The sequence below is a fragment of the Peromyscus maniculatus genome, chromosome 6 (assembly GCF_049852395.1).
Source record: "Peromyscus maniculatus bairdii isolate BWxNUB_F1_BW_parent chromosome 6, HU_Pman_BW_mat_3.1, whole genome shotgun sequence".
Lineage (NCBI taxonomy): Eukaryota > Metazoa > Chordata > Mammalia > Rodentia > Cricetidae > Peromyscus > Peromyscus maniculatus.
Window position 1 is genome coordinate 127,981,880 of NC_134857.1, and position 6,440 is coordinate 127,988,319.

A 6,440-nucleotide genomic window follows, 5' to 3' on the forward strand; every position below is an offset into this window, starting at 1 on the left:
GACATTGAGATAAAACACGTACATCCACACAGAGCCTGAGTAAGCTTTAAGAAAAGGTTCTAAATGCACAGAAACAGAGCCATATGAGATTTCCTAGTCTTGTGTCTCTCATGCGAGCCGCAGTACAGAGACATGTCTCCTGGCAACTGCCAGCACACCATGAGCTAAGCCATATGGCGGGTTCCTGCAATCGCTCACAGGGGGCTGCAGTATAGAGAGGCTTCTTCCAGACACTGCCAGTGTAATTAAGCTACCAGAGCAAACTCCACCATCATGCTGCATGGTGGGTTTGAAGTCTTGCTCATACAGACAGAAAAAGATTACATATATGCAGTAAAGACAGATTTAGACAGAGAAAAAAAACTCTAAACAAGTTACAGAGAGTTTAAAAATGTACAAAGCCTTGGAAAAGAGAAGAGAAAGAGTATATTTGTCTTAGATCAAAAAAATATAGTTTTAAAATAATAAAGTTCTTAAAAATGGAGTAAAGTAATATTTAAAAAGCCACTTAAAGATGGAAAATACACAGAGAGTCTGAATACTGTATGTTATTATTTTGTCTTTGAATTTTTTTAATGTTGAGGAAGGAGCAATGGTTATTAAGAGACACTGGAATAAAGCTGCTAGATTAAACCAACCTATATATTTAAAAAATAACTTCTAAAGATTTAAGATTAATTAATTAACTTTGTATTAATTAGAAGTGCTTTCCAAGATCTATGCCTTTCTCTCCCAGCAGTCTGAATAGGCATTTTAGGCAGCATGGAGGCTGATCATCCAGGAGGGAGCTTCTAGTTCAGTTCCAGTTTGATTTCTCTATACTTTTAACCTAATTGTATGGTGTTTTCAACAGTAGGGTTTTTTCAACCAGTTTTAGTGGGAAACTGAGAAATATGGCAAGAGCCTGGATTGTTTTCTTGATCTCTCTGACCAATAATTCATAAGGTGGTTATCTCACAACTGGTACTAGGGTTTGTATTTTATATCCTTGCTTCTAGGAACAGCAGCATCTAGACACGCAGAGTATTTCCCATGTAAATTACTTTAAAACATTACCTACCTATGAATTCTAGGTACAACAATATCAACCTACCAGGCAAGAGGTGTTCAGTGGTGCAGTAGTGATATGGCTGTTATGGGATTAGCCAACTAGACGTTGGATTCAGACCTGCTCTACATCAGGGAATTCACTCCACTTGGTCAAAAAGTCTATGGCTGAGGAGGTTGAGGAGGTCTTGGGACCTAGAGATGAACTTACTACTGCTGATTAGCTGTCATAGAGCCAAGCTGCCTTCTAAATATTTTTGTTTATGCAAGTGCACAAATGCTATTCCAAAACTTAGTCAGAGACACTTCTTTTTGAGATGAACTTTGATGCAGGTATGGACATAGTGTGGCTGAGAATAATTTAAAGTTACTCCCTGAACAGGACAGTTAAACCATGCACTGAAGGAGAGGGAGCAGATGAGTGTAAAAGATAGGAGACAGGGAGAGAGGGTGTGAATTGCTATCCTCAGCTCATGGCACAGCCAGTGAGTCATGGTAGTACAGAAGCCCTCAGTGTCTGTAATAGGCCTACATAAAATGGAGCCTATCAAATATCAACTGTGGATTGCAAAGAGCCTGATGGAGCCTTATTTTTCCCTGTTAAGGTATTGGCTACCGGTGGCTTCTAGGGAAGGAACAATCATTGTCTCCAGTTGTGTACTAGGAGGAACCCCACAGACTCCCAGGGATAGTCAGTCCTACATCCATGGTCATACAGATGATCTTGATTAAACTCAGGGAATCTCAAAAAAAGACATGGATATGAGAAAAGAATGAAATGCTGGGGCAGTAATCGGGGCTGGGGTATTAGAAATGGTGTGGTTTAGAGTAATCAGAAAGTACTATATACATGAAGGAAATTGTCAAAGAGTGAAATCAATAAGTTATAACTGTTTTTCAAACTATGCTGCCTTTTTCTATTTTTTTCTGACATTAGATTCTGCAGATGTTATTGTTAGCTTAAAAAAAAAAAACCACATGACTTTCACAGCTAAGAATCAGCAAAGGACAGATGACATGACATTCCCTTTCTATCTAGTGAGCCTTCCTTGGCAATTCAAAGTGGAAACCCACAGGGTAACCACAGGAGGTAACACCTTCCTGGATCAATATTTGTGCATCAGACGATATAAGAATGTTTTGTAAGGTTCATAAATAAAGGGCTTTTTTATTTCTCCTGACTCAAAGTGAAATTAAAAGAAATTTTGCTGTCAAGGGATTTGGCTTCTCCGGAGCAAACAACCTACTAAAGGAAGGCTTTAAATCCATCAATTAAAGGCAAACATTTGGTGAAAAGAATGGTAGAAACGTTGCTGATCTGAGGGTCTTTTTTTTTTCCAGTTAATTGGTAGTTTCATAAAAACTGTGTCATATCAAATAAAATCAAGTACAATCTTTTAGAAAGTGTCAAGTTTGATTCAGTTCCACTGAACACCCATTAAATAGCTAGTTTTTATGATGTACAATAATGTTATGGGCTGCCTGTGATATGACGAAGAAAACACCAATCTGGTGGTCTAATGAACCTGTGATCTGGTGAGGAAACTTGGACAACAGTAAAATGATTAAATGAATGAATGAATGAATGAATGAATGAATAATTAAATAATTGTGGAGTTGTATTTATTGGATGTGTAGATTTGCCAAACACAAGCAATGATTGGACTTGGAATTACAGAGCAAGGAAGACTCAGTGAAGCAGACCATGGATGGGAGCTGTTTTTTAACTGGTACCACACCTCTGTGTAGAAGAGACCTAAAAGCAATAAAGAATGTAAAACTTATGTGGTACAGATGCTGAGCAGCCAAGTTCAATAAGAACTGTTAGTGGAGATGGATGTGATTGGATTAAGTATCACTAATATTGAACAGAAAGATGACCTCCACCCTGCTAATCCAGTCTTTGGATCTGATAGTATTTAACATCAGGGGACTTGAAGGAAGAGAGTTTGACGGTGTTATTTATGTGATTGCAGTATGGGTAGTGCTTTGTTAAGCGGATTCCAGGTTAAACTGTTAGTACAGTATTTTCTAATGAGACAAGGAGTGACCTTGAAAATCTCCTGTAGCAACATTCTCCAGTTACCTCACAGTAGCATATTTAAAAGGGACCATTGAATCATGACCCAGTGAAGTTTATTTCAGAGATATGAAAGTGGTTAAACATTAGGAAATTCATTAATATAATTTATCATTTAATAAAGTAAGGGGAAAAATCAGCTCTAAAGATGCCAAAAATGCATTTAATAAAATTCATTGCCACAGTAACATTATAGTGTAAGAAGCTGGCAAATGTCATCTGAAGCAAATGGTCAAGGTCATGAATAATAATACATGCTGGCATCCTTTAGCCCTGTTAGGACATACCAGCAGTAATGGTGGTCCCTGATAATATTCCTCATCCAAGTCTAGATTGTTCTGTCAAATCACAGGGAAATGTCAGGATAATTCAAAAAGGGGAATACTCTACAAGGTAACTGACTTGCTTTCATCACAACTGCTGCAGCTGTGCAAGGCAAGGAGAGGCTTCGGAGCTTGCTGACTGGGGATGGGCTGATTAAAGCGCAATGCGGAGACTGTGCTTCCAGTGTGGAAAAGGAAGCAAGCGAAAGGGCTGCTGGAATCTGGAGAACACTGTCATTGATGCAATGCTAGTGTGACGCTCAGTTGTCATAAATGCTCTCTGGTTATGAGACATTGATATTGGAAAGAGCCAAAGAATGTAAGAGAATTTTCTGTATTGTCTGGAATTTTTTTTGTAAAGATTAAAGTTAATTCAAAATACATTTAAAAAAGCACCATTCAATTGCACACTTAAAACCAGCCAAATTATATGTAAAGTCTATCCCAACACAGCAAATTATTCAAATGATTGGCATTAATTATGTTAAATCTGAGAGAAACTATGGTTCTCTTATTTATCTATTAGATATACATCTTTAAATATTTATAGGTGATATGATACCCAGGATTCATTAAATTATTTAAATCTAAAGAATAGCTATATATATACTTATATATTTTGAAAATTTGGTGACTGATACAGTAATGGGCTTTAAACACTATCCCAGCTTTTATGAAAGTTTAATACTTTTCTTAATAGAAAGTTTTGGAATAGTTACTGAATATTTTTATTTTGCATAAACTTTCTAAAATTGTTTTTAAGTGGCTTACAAGTGCATATTTCCAGCAAATATTTGTTCTTCATGTAAATACTCTGTTCTAGAGAAAGATGACATATTAACAGTGAAGTGAGAAATGCATGCTACATAGAGATCATGGAGAATGCTTAGACATTATTCATGGCATATGGCTTTGTAAAGGAAAGGATATATTTTCTCTTAAAACTCATATATAAATAATTTAATTGACTAATAAGGGAATTAGTAAGCCAATTTTAGTAAAATTTTACCAAATGAAATCTTTTATTGACTATTGTTGAATCTTCTAAGAACTTGTTTCTACCAAAGAGAAACACACACACACACACACACACACACACACATTTTTAAAACTGGTTGCGGTTGTTGTTTTTAAAGACAGGGTCTTACTGACTCTGGCTGGCCTAGAACCTGCTGTGTAGACCAGGATGAACTCAGGTCTACCTGTATCTCCTTTCCAAATGCTGGGATTAAAGGTGTGGTCCCCCAAACCAGTCAAAAGCAAATGTAAAGTTAATTTTTAAGAATTTTATTTTCAAAGTTTCTTCTTTTCCTTTCCTCTCTACAAACTCTCCTAGGTAGCCCTCCTTGCTCTCTTTCAAATTTATGGCCTTCTTTTTCTCTAATTGTTATATTCATATATGTACACACACACATATATCTTAGTATGTATGTGCATATATATTCCTAAATACAGCCTTCTCAGTCTGTATAATGTTACTTGTATGTATATTTTCTTTTTTTAAACATTTTTATTTTATAATTAATTTAATTTTACATATCAGCCATGGATTCCCCTGTTCTTCCTCCTTGCACTTCCCAGCCTTCCCCCCAAACCCATCCCCCATTCCCACCTCCTCCAAGGCAAGGTCTCCCCTGGGGAGTCAGCCCAGCCTGGTAGATTCAGTTGAGGCAGGTCCAGTGCCCTCCTCCAATCATGGCCTCAATATTTCTTGCTCATATAATTAATCCCTCTTCTCTCTCACCGATTGGACTCCTGGAGTAAAGAAGACCCTAAGAAAGACACAGGGATCGCCCAATGACAGAGAAATGGATGAGATCTACATGAGCAAACTGGGGGTGGGGAGGTAATGGAGGGCAAGGGTCAGGGGAAAGAGAACTTAGGGGAACAGGAGATTCCAGCTGGATCAGGAACAGAATAGGAGAACAAGGAAAGAGATACCATGATAAAAGAAGACCCCAGGGAAATAGGAAGAAGCAGAGTGCTAGAGAGGTCCCCAGAAATCCACAAAGATACCTCCACTATAGACTAGTGGCAATGGTTGAGAGAGTGCCTGAGCTGACCTATTCTGGTGATCGGATGGCCGAACACCCTAACTGTAATGATAGAACTCTCATCCAGTTACAGATTATTTTTTTTCTTCTTTGCAATACTTGTAATTTCTAAGCTGCCAATAAAACACGCATAGTATCTTTGCATTTTTAATGACTCTTAATAATGTTAAAATTTAATTTGGGTCATTTCTCTGGGTATTTAACACGTGTGATCCTAATCACCTATCACATCTACCACTATTTTCTCTGACACACATGTATTCGCACAAGGAAATTATTTCATTCTATGGAAAAAAATCAAACAATGAAAATTATTTCTACAATGTTTTTGAAAAAATAACTTTTTCTTTCATAATGTGCTCTAATTTACTGAATATTTAATTACATAAAATGAGTTTGGTTAATTACACCACTTTTTCTATAAGGTTATTAAAATATCAATAGACGTGGTTTGGGGAGTTTGCAATACCCGTTTCTACATCAAATAGCTGCCCCCCCCCCCATATCATTGTTTTCAAACTGGAAAAGAATTTCTCTGTGCAGAAAAAAAAGTGGTGGATTTCATTATTTTGAAGTTTCCTTTTTAATTTGCATCCTTAAAGAAGTGTTCCTTCATTCCAATTCATGAGTTTTCTCGTTTGCATTAAAGTTCATGACAGTATACTTAAACTATTCTGTCACATCTGCCTCTTCTGGGAAATTTTGACATCTTTCTCTTGCATGCTTGTACTTTTTAAAAATTCGGTAGCAGATCATCAAGCCTTTGAGTATGGCATCCCTGGCAGTTGTCACAGCAGAAAACCATATATGTTTCCAAACACAACAGATGTTCTTCCAGTGATGTGAGTGTGTCTATTTAATGAATGGAGGCTGAGTTAATCAAATTATTTTTCTGTATTCCAGAGCAGAAAATTACTAAAATTAAATTATTCATGT